Source organism: Chlorocebus sabaeus, chromosome 14 (genome assembly GCF_047675955.1).
Source record: "Chlorocebus sabaeus isolate Y175 chromosome 14, mChlSab1.0.hap1, whole genome shotgun sequence".
Taxonomy (NCBI): domain Eukaryota; kingdom Metazoa; phylum Chordata; class Mammalia; order Primates; family Cercopithecidae; genus Chlorocebus; species Chlorocebus sabaeus.
Window position 1 is genome coordinate 83,531,294 of NC_132917.1, and position 17,048 is coordinate 83,548,341.

The window sequence follows — 17,048 nt, forward strand, 5'->3', positions numbered from 1 at the left end:
TCAAGAGATTCTCCAGCCTCAGCCTCCTGAGTAGCTGGGATTACAGGCATGCACGGCCACATCCAGCTAATTTTTTTTTTTTTTTTTTTTTTTTTTTTTGTATTTTTACTAGAGATGGGGTTTCACCATGTTGACCTGGCTGGCCTCAAACTCCTGACCTCAGGTGATCCTCCCGCCTTGGCTTCCCGAAATGCTGGGATTACATGTGGCCAGTGCTTTTCTGAGTCTAACCTCTCCAGGCCAGTGACCTGACCTTTGGCTTTCACAGCAGTTGCCACCACCAGTGCTTCCACCAACTCTGTTGATGCTAGGCCAAGAAGGGAGCAGGGAAAACTGGCACCTACGTGTGCACCAACAGCAAAATCCACCACTGCTCTGTGAGAGGGAAGCAGGCCATGAACCCACAGCTGCCAGTCTCCATTGCTCTAGCTGAGAAGTGCCTGCCTTCAACAGTGACAGACCTGCATAGTAGCTTCCCTGCCCTTATTTGAGCACTTTGGTTGTGATCTGGCATTGTTCTGGGAGTCCAACCCCCAGTAGCTGGTGATCTGCCCATTGGCTCCTGAACAAGTTGCTCTCACTGCTTCAGCTCTTGCTGCAATCAGGGCAGGGAGGGAGCAGGGAAACTTGGCACCTTAGCACTTCCCAAAGAAGAACACTGCTGCTGCCCCTATGAGAGGAATGTGTGAGCAGCCCATGCCCCCTACAGCTGTCTGCCTCTGCTTCTGCCACTGAGGGGTCCCACCTTTCCAGTAAGAGTCCTGCAGAGCAGTCATCCTGCTCCTGTTGAACCATTCAGCTGCAGCTTAGAGTCCTTCTGAAAGCCCAGGCCCTGCAATCCTGTGATCTTCCATGGTGCTCCCACTGCCCAGTGTGGTACTGGTAAAAATATAGACATGTTAATCAGTGGAACAGAATAGAGAACCCAGAAATAAAGCTACATACCTACAACCAATCGATCTTCGACAAAGTCAGCTAAAATGAACAATGGGGAAAGGACAACTTATTCAATAAATTGTGTGAGGAATATTGGATAATCATATGCAGAAGAATAAAACTAGATCTCTATCTCTCACTATATTCAAAAATTAACTCAAAATGGATTAAAAAGTAAATATGAGACCTGAAACTACAAAAATTCTAGAAGAAAACCTAAGAAAAACTCTTCTTGACATTGGAGTAGGCAAAGAATGTACTATGAAACCTTCAAAAGCAATAAAAACAAAAACAAAAACAAAAAACAAATGGGACTTAATAAATTAATGATCTTCTGCATTCCAAAAAAAGATTTAAAAAACTATCCACAAATTACACAGACAATCTAAAGAATGGGAGTAAATATTTGCAAGTTATGCTTCTGACAAATGAGCAATTTCTAGAATCTATAAGGAACTCAAACTGCTCAACCAGAAAAATTCCAACACCACCATTAAAAAGTGGGCAAAGAACACAGACATTTTTCAAAAGAAGATATACAAGTAACCCACAAGCACAGGAAAAATTGCTTAATATCACTATTTATAAGACAAATGAAAATTTAAATCACAATCATAGAGCAGTCAAAGGGCTACTAAAAAGTCAAAAAACAATCAATGTTGCCTTGGATGTAAAGAAAAAGGAACATATACACTGTTGGTGGAAATGTACATTAGTACAACGTTTATGGAAAACCATACAGATATTTCTCAAATTTAGTTCTCAAAGAACTAAAAATAGAATTACCATTCAACTTAGTAATCTCCCTACTGGATATCTAGCCAACGGGGGGGAAAAAAAAATCATTATCTAAAAGAGACACCTGCACTCATATGTTTATCGTAGCACTATTCACAATAGCAATGTCATCGAATTGCTGGAAATGGAATCAATCTAAATCATCATCAACTGTTGATTGCATAAAGAAAATGTGGTGCATATACACCATGGAATGCTATGCAGCCATAAAAAAGAATGAAAACTTGTCCTTTGCAGCAACATTGATAGAGCTGGAGGCTATTATCCTAAGAGGATGAACTAAGAATCAGAAAATCAATATCACATGTTTTCAGTTATAACTGGGAGCTAAACAATGGGTACAAATGGATAGAAAGATGGAAATAATAGATGCTGGGTACTCCAGGAGAGAGGAGGGTAAAACGAGAGTGAAGGTTGGAAAATTACCTGTTGGGTACAAAGTTCACTATTTGAGGGATGCATGCACTAGAAGCCCAAACTTCACCATTTTGCAATATATTCATGTGACCAATTTTCTCATGCACCCTCAAATCTAAAATAAGTTAAGTACTTTTTATCACAATTTATGGATGGTAAGGGTGTTATTAAAGAGCAGCATGGCAAAATTAAAGCTCACTTCATTGGAATCTACATCTAATCAAGAAGATGCAACAATGCCTGGCATGGTCTAGCTTATTATTCTAAAGAACTGAGGGAAAACATTTAGAAGTATGTGAACAGACTGAGGGACACTGGCAGTTCATGGAGAAAAATTTGAAAGTTACTATTGCTCCTGTTTTAAGTTATTGTCTTGTTTGATCTCTATTCACTGATAACCAAGACCATCTACATAATTGGCAAGAAACAATGCAAATGAAAACAGATTCCTTGTTCTAAAAGCAGAAAGAATGGTTTCATTAAAAGTACTAAAATATCATACATTTTTCTTTCTTCTAAACACAGAGAAGATAGGTCTCTCTATTGACCTATCTTGTGTGTGTTTGTATTTTTTATTTGCTGTTCAATGGCATTCTAAGAAAACGCAAAATATAAACAAATTACTGAAATTCACAGTTCATCTTTTTTGTGCAATGTCAGATTGAAATGTAAATATAACAGTATTTAACTCACATGGAGATTTACCATAATTATTATATTTTATATAAAATGTATTATTCTTGAGCTTGGACATTCTTGATGTCCTCACGTCCTAACAATCCTCTCTACTTTCAGCTTGTTGTTGAGTACATAAGGACTAAAAGAAAAAGGAAATATGGATTGCACTATCTTTGCATTTTCTTTTGTCATCATTCCCTGTGAAAATGGTTGGCTAATATAGGAAATTAGTACAGGTTCAAGAGAAGATATGACAGATTTCCTTAATAATTTGTATATCTTAGAATGTCAGTACCTTCTTTTCATGTTGGAATAAGTTCCAGTTTGAAAGGAAAACATGCTCCTTTAATGCTGTCAGCATACCTGCTTACCAAGTTGTAGATACAACACGCTTCTCCTGTATTGCCTTTGAGTCTTATTGAATTTCCATGTATTACACCCCATTATTGGAATTCTCTCATAGTGCATCACAAATACCACTGTACCTTGCTTTTTTTCCCTCATCATTTTGCTTCTGTAACTTATGTTTATAGATAGCCAGGGGATTATTAGATCACCAATTCTGAGTGTTTTGCAGAATTCTACTACATTAACATACCACAGTATAGATCCATTACTATATTGATAATCTTGATAATAAATTTGCTTTATATCTTATCTTTGCTACTGGTGACAATGCTGCAGTCAATGACTTTAAGCACATTTCCCCATAGTTTTCATAGATTAGTTATACTAGAAGTGGAATTGACAGGTCAGATGCAGGTATACATTCAATTTAAATGCATATTGATTAACGGCTATTCCAACTGTAGCAGTTTAGACTCGAGTCAGAAGAATATGAGAGTTTCCATTTATCATTCTTACCAAAATATTTATATATCAAATTTTTAATGTTTTGGGCTGGTCTGACAATATTTCATGATAATATAGTTTGATATGCAATTCTCTACTTTTTAGTTAGTCTGGACATTTCTTGATGTATTTATTGGCCATCCATTTATTTGAACGCTCTTAATATCAGTTATACAGTTTCCTTTTGAGTTATTTTTTATTGATGATTTATAAGAAACATATATATATTCTGGTTACTCATCCATTGTCAGTTTTGTGTATTGCACATATTTTAAATCCTTTGTCTTATATTTAATTTTTGTTTACATAATTATCCTATCAAGTGTTTGATTATTGACAATGTAGTCAAATTTTCATGCTTTTAAAAATATTTTATAAAGCTGAGGATTTTAAAATAAATCTTTCTCTAATCTGATGTCATCTTGGAAGTCTATGGTTTTCTCTCAAAGATTGAAAGCCAGGACTGGCAAACTTTCTGTAAAGAACCATATAGCATTTTTTGCTTTGCTTTTTATGATTTAAGTATGCCTGTTAAATATTTATGTTAAATTGGTTGTATTTTAGATATACCTGTTAAAGAGTTACATGTATTTCTTATCCAATGTAAAAAATCAATAGCTTTTATCAAGTAAATGTAATCAAATAAGTAATTTTGTATTTGGAAACAACTCTACTATTTTACATGGTGTGTTTAATCTAAAATACATTTATTTGTATATTTATTTTACCTTTCTTAACTTTTCTTAGTTTGATGTAGTTTTCTAAATTCTTGTTTGGCCTTCCTCACCTTATTATATTGTTGTATATGCATTTTATATTTTAAAAGGCCTACCTGGGGCCAGGCATGGTGGCTCACACCTATAATCCTAGCACTTTGGGAGGCCAAGTTGGGTGGATTGCCTGAGCTCCGGAGTTTGAGACCAGCCTGGGCAACAAGGTGAAACCCCATCTCTACTAAAATACACACACACACAAAAATTAGCTGGGCATGGTGGCGTGTGCCTGTAATCCCAGTGACTTGGGAAGCTGAGACAGGAGAATGGCTTGAACTCTGGAGGTGGACGTTGCAGTGAGCCAAGATCACGTCATCGCACTTCAGCCTGGGTGGCAGAAAGTAGGAACTGTATGCTGCTACAGAAGAATGTATGAGTCTTATCAACTCCCCCAGTATCTTCCACATTCTTTTCTCTAGTATTCCTATTTTATATTATTTGAATTTCCCCCACTTTGGTCATTAACTTTTTTGCAGTTAAGTCATTCTTACATTTACTAACAGATTTACTTATTTATTATTTTAGCATTATCTTCTATATCCCATTTTATCTATATTTCATAAGTCTATATGCAAAAAACTTCCTACTGAAATCCAGGCCTTAATAATTTTTTAACTTGAAACTTGATTACTAGAATTTTCACTGTTTATTTTTAATTAAAATTGCTCTAATTACTTCCCACATTGAACATATTCCTCATTAGCATCTATTTTGTTGATAATACATCTGCTATCCATATAAATTTCAACTTAAGTAATCTTTTCCTATCTTGCTATTTAGATTTTCCCTTTTGTCTCTGATGCTGCATCTCTGATGTCACATAATTTTGTATAGTCTGCCCAGATAGGACTGTTATTTCTTATCTTGTGGTGGAATCATGAGTTCTTCAAGAAAAGGACAAGATTTTTCTTTTCTTTCTGATAATTGCAATTTTATTTTTGAACATTGGATTGTTCTCCTTCCCACTTTTAATTTATTTTATTTATTTCTGGAACTCCTGTTAGGTATATTGTGTGTCTTTTCAATCTAAACTCCATGGCTTTTGACATTTCCTTCACATTTCATGTCTCTATATAGTTCTATGTATAATCTGGCTAACTGCCTGAAATCAATAACCTCCCCTAAACTATGTTTTGTCTACTCTTTATTCTACTGTTCAATTATTAATGTCAGTGACTATTTTTCTTCATTACACAAATTTAATTTAGTTCTTTGAGTAATAAACCAGCTATTTTAAAAAATAATATTTATAGTAAGAGCAAAGTTTTAGGGGAAATAAGAACAAACAACACTACAACACTAACAGATTTTAAGTAAATTAAACGTATGTGGTGGCTCTGCCTGAACCTACCAACAACTCTCTAACATACCTCTTTTCGGCCTCTGAGGTCTCTCTCTGCTCACCCAGCTACTATGGACAGCCATCTGAAACTACCCAGGCCTATCCTTCACAAGAAGTACTCCATGGTTCTGAAAGAGTCAAGGGTATGAAGAGAATAATATTCAAAAGAATAATTGTGGTCATCAGGGTCCCTGAAATTTAGTATTAGTTTTGCAACTATATAGATATTGACATTAAATTCAGTGATTTAGAAAGCCTGTTTTATCTTTATATTTCAATAACTGAAAACTACTTTTATTTCATAGCTCAAATTATGTTAAATCTCATGTGTCCCATGACTTCATCTTTCAGGATGGTCAGCAGGTCTAACTTGGTGTGTGTATATATATATATATATACACACACACCATATATATATGAAATACTGATGAAACAAAAAATGAAATAATAAAATGACAAAGCCAGAGGCATTTATATATATATATAAAATATATATATATAATATATATATAATATTTGGGAATGAATATAACTAATGAGATGAAAGATCTGTACACTCAAAATTACAAAACACTGATGAAAGAAATTGAAGAAGACACAATAAATTGAATGGTAGTCTGTGATAATGGTTAGAAGAATTAATACTGTTAAAATGTCCATACTACTCAAAGTGATCTACAGATTCAATACAATCACTATCAAAATTATAATGATGCTTTTCACAGAAATAGAAAAAAATTATAAAATTTTTATGAAATCAGAAAGACCCTGAATAACCAAAGTTATCTTGAGCAGAAAGAACAAAGCCAGAGGCATCACACTCCCTGATTTCAAAATATACTACAAAGGTATAGCAATTAAAACAGCCTTGTATGGCACAAAAACAGACACATATACCAACGAAACAGAATAAATCCACACATTTACAGTACGTTTTCAACCAAGATGCCAAGAACACAAAATAGGGAAAACACAATCTCTTTAATAAATGGTGTTGGGAAAACTGGATATCTCATGCAGAAGAATAAAATTAGACCCATATCTCATATCATATACAAAAATGTACTACACAGCAATGGAAACAGTCAGCTGAGTGAAGTTATCACCTATGGAAGAGGAGAAAACAGTTTCAAGTCATTTCCCTGTTAAAGGGTTAATATTTTTCTTAGTCTGTGTTGTGCTCCACAGAACACCACACACAGGGTAATTTATAAGCTATAGAAGCTAATTTGGCTCATGGTTCTGGGGGCTGGAAAGTACAAAATCAAGAGACTGCATGTGGTGAGGGCCTTCTTGCCACATGTAACATGTGGCATCACTGGCAAGAGAATACTCAAAAGACAGAGACAGAGAGTTGAAGGGGGCCAAATTCATCCTTTTATCAGGAACCCCCTCTTGTGATAACTAACCCACCCTGAGATGAGGGCATTAATTCATTCAGGAGGTCAGAGCCCTCAAAGCCTAATCACCTCTTAAAGGTGCCAATTATCAAAACTGTTGCATTTGGAATTAAATTTCCAATATATAAACTTTGAGGGACACATTCAAGTCATAGTACTACACAAAATAAATAAGGAAGACAGTCAACTCTGTACTACTACTAATAATAATCTGATTTTATTTTTATTTATTTATTTATTTTTTTGAGATGGAGTCTCACCCTGTCACCCAGGTTGGAATGCAATGGCATCATCTTGGCTCACTGTAACCTCTGCCACCCAGGTTGAAGCGATTCTCCTGCCTCAGCCTCCCGAGTAGCTGGAATTACAGCCATGCACCACCACACCTGGCTAATTTTTTGTATCTTTAGTAGAGATGGGGGTTTCACCATGTTGGCCATGCTGGTCTCGAACTCCTGACCTCGTGATACACTTGCCTTGGCCTCCCAAAGTGCTGGGATGAAAGGCGTGAGCCACTGCACCTGGCCAATAATCTGATTTTAAAAATGAGCAAAGGACCTGAATAGACCTTTCTCAAATGAAGATACCACAAATCACCAACAAGTATATGAAAAAAATGCTCAATATCTATTACCATCAGGAAAACACATACTAAAACTACAAAGAGATATCACCTCACACCATTTAGAAAGACTACTATCATAAAGATGAAAGATAAATGTTGCCAAGTATATGGGGAAAACATAATCTTTGCATACTCTAGGTGAAGAATTTGGTACATTATATAATTTGGTACAGCCAGTATGAAAAACAGTATGGAGGTTGCTCAAAAAATTAAAAATAGAACTATTATATAATCTAGTAATTCTGCTACTGGTTATATATCCAGATAAAATGAAATCAGTATGTCAAAGAGATATCTTCACTCCAAGTTTATTGCAGCATTATGGTAGCCAAGATATGGAATCAACCTAAGCATCCATTAATGGATAAATGAATAAAGAAAATGTAGTATATACACAGAGTAGAATACTATTTAGCACTAAAAAAGGAAAAAAAAAGTCCTGTTATTTGGGATATGAATGAACCTGGAGGACATTATATTTAGTGAAATATGTCAGGCACAGAAAGACAAAGTGCTATTTAGCAATCTATCCATTCTTTTTATTAGCCTGAAAACATTGCATGGTGTCTAAAGCGATGTTCAATGAAGTATTCACTATGTTTATGTAGATGGTGTTGCATGAGCTGGAATATACCAGCTCACGTGAGTTAAATGCAACAGTTTTGGAAATTTTGTAAGCTGGTTTTTAAACTACTGGAAGCTTAAAATTTGTCATGCTGGGAATATTTACACAACTGAAATTGGCAAACACTACTTTTTTTTTTTTTTTTTTTTTCAGAAAGCCAGTTTGCTAAGATACCACTGGACAGAACAATAGAAAATATAGTTATTTGTTGATTATTTCTTGGAACTTATTTCTTCTGATCAACTATTAAATGAGCATATATCATGTTAATAAGAACTGAAAAAATATTATACAAAAAAAAGGATGAAGCACATTCCTAATTTTTCATGATTTTCTTTTTACTTTTTGATCTGACAAAACAAGATCCTTTTTTTCACATATATGGTAGCATCTTCAGTTTGGAGGGAGAATTTTATCTTGCTTACTAAAGGTTTTTCATGTTCTACAATCTCTATGACTTCATGAAAAAAGAGGGCACTTCCAACATCTAGAAATTCTAGGTAAAAGACTGTCAATAAATTCCTCATTTCTCAGATACCCATAAAACAAGGCTTTTAAAGGGCTAGAGAAAAATTGGTATATCTGTGGTGGGGAGAGATTTACTTTAAATCTTGAGATGTCTAATTTAATTTTATGAAGTGGTAATACTAACACATACTTTACACTTTCTTCTGTCTTGTCACAACCAATTTTTAATGTTTTAACTTGTCCTCATTAACCATAGAAAAATTATTTAGCATTGATACTCTTAGCTATTTTTTATTTTGCGATTCTAATTCCTCCCTGATGTTCTTAAATAGATTTATTGGTTTCTAATATTTGTGAAATGTGAACATATAAAGTTATGCACGTCGAGCTGTCTAAAGCCATTTCTTTTTCATTTGTTATCAGTTCCTTATAAATTGTACTATTCACCAAACAGAACTCTTTGTTTTGTTCCAATCAATACATATTTTCTCTGAATGTCTTTCAAGTTATTAGATGCAGTCTTCTTAAATTTAATACACATTAGTTCAATAATACATTAGGCGTTATTGACAGAAGAAAACAAGCTTCGGGATTAACTGATTGATACCCTGACTAAATTCACAAATTATCTTAGATAGTTTGCAAGAAATTCACACTATTACTACCTTCTAGATTTGATCTGTGGATCTTGAATTTGCTGGTAGCATTTGCAAGAGTTTGCAGGGAAACCATTAAGAAAGTATGACACTAGTCCTGCACAAAGAACATGCCAAACCATCAAAGCACATTCATTTTGTGGTCACAGTCAATGAACCATTCCAATTCCTCTCCAAATTACCAGTCTCCCTCTCAAAGAAAATGACACACAACTAAGACTGAACTTTACTCTCTCTAGTCAACAGGAAGCTATTCTGGTATGGATAGGGTCTCTTACAAATGATGACTTGTTGAACCTCTAGGTATCAGTAAGCTTGATGAGTTTCCAAAGGTTTGTAGATTTCACCTTACAGAATTATTAGTGGCCTTTATATTTCACCACAGGGAAGGCATTCTCTCTCATGAAATCTACCTGCTCCGTGGTTTAATACTTGTCCCAATTGTAACTTGCCTAATTAATGTAGCTGAAGCACAGGTTATGCATCACTCTACCATCACTGCTACCATCACTGTACCATCACTGTACCATCACTGTACCATCATGCCCCATCGAGTCTATCATCTGCCCTGACATCCCAATCCCTGCCCCGTGGATAGTACTTCAAAATCCTGTTTGTCCTTTTACTCCTTTAAGGCTATTTTCCTATAAGTTTGACTTCCCTGACTCTGAGATCCTGAAGACAGTTTACACATTCAGCACGAAACTGAAGGCTGCCAAAACAAGAGAAACACAAAAACTGGAGATCAGTCTAATTAATAAATACCACATACTTCCTTTGCTCACATATGCTTACTACCCTCTGTATTTACATGTGAAATGTGTAATTCTTGATCTTCATCAGATCTTGAAATCTCTATTGATGCTGTCATTGTTTTAGAGCTTAAGCCAGTTCTTAACTGATTTAAACAGATATAAGCTGAAATAGATGGGCACCTATCAATACATAAGAACAACTTATGACCAGGGACACTTTAATGCACATTATTTACCCTAATAATGAGTTTCATTGACCTGTTTTCTGCGCTAAAGACATAAAATTGTCTAAAATCAGGGCACTTTAATAGTGTCAGTTAACATAATTGACAATAATAATCTAAGATGCAGAAAAGACTTTTGACGAAATTAAACAGCCCTTCATGCTAAAAACGCTCAATAAATTCGGTATTGATGGAACGTACCTCAAAATAATAAGAGCTATTTATGACAAACCCATAGCCAATATCATACTGAATGGGCAAAGACTGGAAAAATTCCCTTTGAAAACTGGCACAAGACAGGGATGCCCTCTCTCACCACTCCTATTCAACATAGTGTTGGAAGTTCTGGCTAGGGCAATCAGGCAAGAGAAAGAAATCAAGGGGATTCAGTTAGGAAAAGAAGAAGTCAAATTGTCCCTGTTTGCAGATGACATGATTGTATATTTAGAAAACCCCATTGTCTCAGCCCAAAATCTCCTTAAGCTGATAAGCAACTTCAGCAAAGTCTCAGGATACAAAATTAATGAGCAAACATCACAAGCATTCGTATACACCAGTAACAGACAAACAGAGAGCCAAATCATGAATGAACTTCCATTCACAATTGCTTCAAAGAGAATAAAATACCTAGGAATCCAGCTTACTAGGGATGTAAAGGACCTCTTCAAGGAGAACTACAAACCACTGCTCAGTGAAATAAAAGAGGACACAAACAAATGGAAGAACATACCATGCTCATGGATAGGAAGAATCAATATCGTGAAAATGGCCATACTGTCCAAGGTTATTTATAGATTCAATGCCATCCTCATCAAGCTACCAATGAGTTTCTTCACAGAATTGGAAAAAACTGCTTTAAAGTTCATATGGAACCAAAAAAGAGCCCGCATCTCCAAGACAATCCTAAGTCAAAAGAACAAAGCTGGAGGCATCACGCTACCTGACTTCAAAATATACTACAAGGCTACAGTAACCAAAACACCATGGTACTGGTACCAAAACAGAGATATAGACCAATGGAACAGAACAGAGTCCTCAGAAATAATACCACACATCTACAGCCATCTGATCTTTGACAAACCTGAGAGAAACAAGAAATGGGGAAAGGATTCCCTATTTAATAAATGGTGCTGGGAAAATTGGCTAGCCATAAGTAGAAAGCTGAAACTGGATCCTTTCCTTACCCCTTATACAAAAATTAATTCAAGATGGATTAGAGACTTAAATGTTAGACCTAATACCATAAAAACCCTAGAAGAAAACCTAGGTAGTACCATTCAGGACATAGGCATGGGCAAAGACTTCATGTCTAAAACACCAAAAGCAATGGCAGCAAAAGCCAAAATTGACAAATGGGATCTAATTAAACTAAAGAGCTTCTGCACAGCAAAAGAAACTACCATCAGAGTGAACAGGCAACCTACAAAATGGGAGAAAATTTTTGCAATCTACTCATCTGACAAAGGGCTAATATCCAGAACCTACAAAGAACTCCAACAAATTTATGAGAAAAAAACAAACAACCCCATCCAAAAGTGGGCAAAGGATATGAACAGACATTTCTCAAAAGAAGACATTCATACAGCCAACAGACACATGAAAAAATGCTCATCATCACTGGCCATCAGAGAAATGCAAATCAAAACCACAATGAGATACCATCTCACACCCGTTAGAATGGCGATCATTCAAAAGTCAGGAAACAACAGGTGCTGGAGAGGATGTGAGAAATAGGAACACTTTTACACTGTTGGTGGGATTGTAAACTAGTTCAACCATTATGGAAAACAGTATGGCGATTCCTCAAGGATCTAGAACTAGATGTACCATATGACCCAGCCATCCTATTACTGGGTATATACCCAAAGGATTATAAATCATACTGCTATAAAGACACATGCACATGTATGTTTATTGCGGCACTATTCACAATAGCAAAGACTTGGAATCAACCCAAATGTCCATCAGTGACAGATTGGATTAAGAAAATGTGGCGGCCGGGCGCGGTGGCTCAAGCCTGTAATCCCAGCACTTTGGGAGGCTGAGACGGGTGGATCACAAGGTCAGGAGATCGAGACCATCCTGGCTAACATGGTGAAACCCCGTCTCTACTAAAAAAATACAAAAAACTAGCTGGGCGCCGTGGCGGGCGCCTGTAGTAGTCCCAGCTACTCGGGAGGCTGAGGCAGGAGAATGGCGTGAACCCGGGAGGCGGAGCTTGCAGTGAGCTGAGATCCGGCCACAGCACTCCAACCTGGGCGACAGAGTGAGACTCCGTCTCAAAAAAAAAAAAAAAAAAAAGAAAAAGAAAATGTGGCACATATACACCATGGAATACTATGCAGCCATAAAAAAGGATGAGTTTGTGTCCTTTGTAGGGACATGGATGCAGCTGGAAACCATCATTCTTAGCAAACTATCACAAGAACAGAAAACCAAACACCGCATGTTCTCACTCATAGGTGGGAACTGAACAATGAGATCACTTGGACTCGGGAAGGGGAACATCACACACCGGGGCCTATCATGGGGAGGGGGGAGGGGAGAGGGATGGCATTGAGAGTTATACCTGATGTAAATGATGAGTTGATGGGTGCTGACGAGTTGATGGGTGCAGCACAGCAACATGGCACAAGTATACATATGTAACAAACCTGCACGTTATGCACACGTACCCTAGAACTTAAAGTATAATAATAAAAAATAAATTAAAAAAAAAAGAACAGCAAAAAAAAAAAAAAAGAATAATAATCTAATATTGGTCTATTCACAACTGGATTGATCTAATTTCACAGGTTACTTTTTTATCACGACCTGACATAGAATCTATACTTTGACTGCATCTGCAGAGGAACTCCCATAAGTGCCCTTCAACTATTCAATCAGAGAGAGGCATCATGCAGTTATCACTTCTCCTCCCTTATTCTTCTGGCATTTGTTGTTCTTGACCTATGGAATTTCTTGGATATACTTCACTCTCGCCATGGCTGCAAAGAACCATGTCAAATGACAGAGATGCTCTCTCAAAGTTTACAACACACAAGTATTCAGAATTCAAAATGTGGACATATTATTTGTCTGTATGCCACTGTGTCAAACATTGTCACTTGGGAAGCTAAGCAATACCACTTGTACACATGGCCCTCCCAGAATAATTCACAAATACATACCCTTCAGATTTTGCTTGCAGTTCCTCACTTTGGAACTAAGAAACTAGTCATAATGGCACATTAGGCAGAGAAAATCCTACACTACTTTCTGTCTTTTCTCTTGCGAATAATCTTCTCAAATCTCCTATTCTCTATGCAAACCAGCTCATAGGATATGTCCCCTGCAGGCCACTCTGTAGAAACATTCCAGACAAATGTACATCCACTTCAGTCTCGATTGGGACAATTTCCTGAATCTACGTTACAGTTTAGTAGGTCAGAACAACTAAGGCATGCATTTTTTTCATCTTTATTTTGCATTCCTTTATTTTTCTACTCCAGATTTGCATCAGGCTTGTCACCCCTGTTGTTATCAGATTATTTGAGTGTAGCAGGGACAACAAGTTATTCTCATAACCACTGATTTGCCCCAGGTTCATATCCTCCTACCCAAGCTTGAATCCCCATTTACCACCAAACCAGTTCAACCTGCTCACCCGTGACATGAAGCCAATCTCATTGCTAGGTAGTGCTCATGAAGTGGGCCTGGGCGTCTGTAAGCATTTGGAGCTATAACATTTTCAGAGTGAAGCATAAGATTACAGGCAAAACTGCTGAGGAAATGGGAGGCTAATCATAAAAATTAGGAACAAGGCCACTGCATTCAGAATGAAAACTCTCAGGAGGATATTTGTTTATTTATTTATTTATTTGAAACAGAGTCTCGCTCTGTCAGCCAGACTGGAGTGCAGTGGCACGATCTCGGCTCACTGCAAACTCCATCTTCAGGGCTCAAGCAATTCTCCTGCCTCAGCCTCCTGAGTAGCTGCGATTACAGGCACAAGCTACCGCGCCTGGCCTCAGGGGGATATTTCAAGTACTTGGAGGCTGGTCTTAGAATGATAACAGCTTGAGATTGTGTTCCAGTCCCACGAATTGCTCCCTCAGTTTCAGTAGGAAATTATTGTAGCTAGTTCTATTGCTTTCAGAAAATAAACACTTTAACAACTTGGAAACACCAAATCCAGTCTTATTACGGACAAAAAGCAAGGATGCAAATCAAAGATAGGGTGAGGACTATTTTTTTCTGCATTCATCGAAAAAAGTCTATGAAATGGAGATATTTTCTGAACATGATTTTCCATTTATTTGGAGAAAAAAGTACTAACTTCTGTCAAGGAATATTCCACATTTGGTCTCAAAAGGTTTATAAATGAAAATCAATCATACTTGAGAAATTGAATTTTTTCATAGTTACTGGGTGAGAGGCATACTTTATGAAAGTAAATGGAGTTCTGTCTCAGGATAATGAGAATATAGTTGCCAAGAGAAACTGTGAAGTATTCCCTATAGATCTTTTTTCCTACTTGATCCTGTATCATGTAATTATTTTTGAAAAACTTTCAAAGTAGTTATGATTGTAATGCCACAAAGTGAATAAAGGGGAGGGCAACCGTTCCCAATTAAGATCGGAAGAGTAATAAAAATGTAAAGAATATGAAGGCCCTGCCAGCTCAGTATTACATTTTGAGAAGCAAGTATTGAAACTTTTTATTTCAAATGCCAGCAATTATCTGCAGCTCTTAACATAGAGATGCTTTTCAGTTTCTTTTTTCTATTTTTTGTCTGCTTGGCCTAGAACTTTCTGTATATTTCTAATATGGGATACTCTGTTCTTAGACTTCACTCTCCTTTCATCTTTCTTAAAACTATACTATATTCTTTCACAATTACTTCTCTGACCGCATCTTTGCGTCTTTCATTAGCTCCTATTCTTTCTCTCACTTCTTAGACGTGGAGCTATCCAAAGGTTCAGTCCTCTATGCTCTGTGATCTTTTAGTCACGGTCATTATCTACACTCAAAACATCATAAATTCCCTGTGTGTTTGGGTTCCCAGTCTTCATATTCAATCACTTTGAATTTCTCTTGGATGCCATCACGTCTTTTGGATTCATTACTTGCTGAAATGGCTTTTTTTTTTTTTTTTTCCTAAAGAAGATTTCCCTGAACCCTCCTGTTGCAAAACAAGAACAATTTGTATGTTGTAGTTTATGGCATATTCACAATATGTTACAATCCTTTGATTGCAAAGCCTTGAATGTAAAGCAGTTGCCTTAGTTGGCAGTGGTATGTCATCTGGAACCTGCTAACAGGCCACTCATACATGTACTCAAAAGGATAAACACACCTTTAAGTGTCACCATATTCCAAAGTCAGACAAGAAACAGGAGACTAATCTTAAAAATTAGGAACAAGGCCACTTGTATTCCGGATGGAACTTCTCAAGGGGATTTTTGGACAATATGTTTAGGCAATCTGCATTGATACTATGTGAGGTAGTTACCACCCACTCCCATGAGGAGACTTAGGCTTACAAAATTGATAGAAGATAGAAATACAAAGACCAAAATTCATTTAAATAGCTATATATAGCCACCAAGAAATAAAATATGTGTCTTCATTGGTCAAGACATTATTTTTGATGCAGATAAATGGAGTTTGAAGGTCAAATTATAATCAGAAGTCTAATCAAGTATGTATAGATTTCTACATTAAGAGGTATATGAAAGCCTCTAGCCATTGAGAATCCTGCCAATGTTTGGGCCTTTGGTTTAACTTCTTTTTATGTTCCCACATGAATAGCACATTTTCACTTTATTTATCAATGCCTTCAACAAGATTAATGCCAAATATTATCCTGGGACATATCCTACCTTTAAAAAGAGCTTTGAATGAGGATGACCTGTTCTTTCTAGTGGCTATTTTACAAGTTAAACCTTGAAAGTGAGTGTGAATCTTATTTTCTTATTTTAAAATTCATGCAGACGAGTTAGGAGAAAGAGAGGAAACTGAGGATTCTCTATATCTTTCCCTTGGCGTTTTGCATCACAACTGGTAGTTCTTGATCATCTAGCACAATTCCTTGGTAAAAACATAGGAGAAAATCAACAAATATGAGTGGAAAAACCTGAGAAAGAAAATAGATAATTGGATTAATTTCCTGTTTTTTGTTAAACATGAACCCCTAGAGTATTGTAAGTATAATTGCTGGAAAGGACACTGACATAGATTGTCGTTGCGTTTCTACTACTTTATAGGACTAATGATGTATCCGTTATGTACTCGGACATTGGGAATTGTTTTCCTATTATTGTTATACTCACGTGGCGCAAAAAATGAAACAGAAACCTATTAACTTAGAGATGAGATTTCTTAGAAAGGTGTTTTTTTGGGGGGGGGTGGTTGGGGGGATGAGGAGTGAGCAATGAAGTACAGAAGAAATATTTCAAATGTTTTATTTTTTGAATCCATAATTTAAAGCAATAGTACTTACTTAAGCAGTGGAAA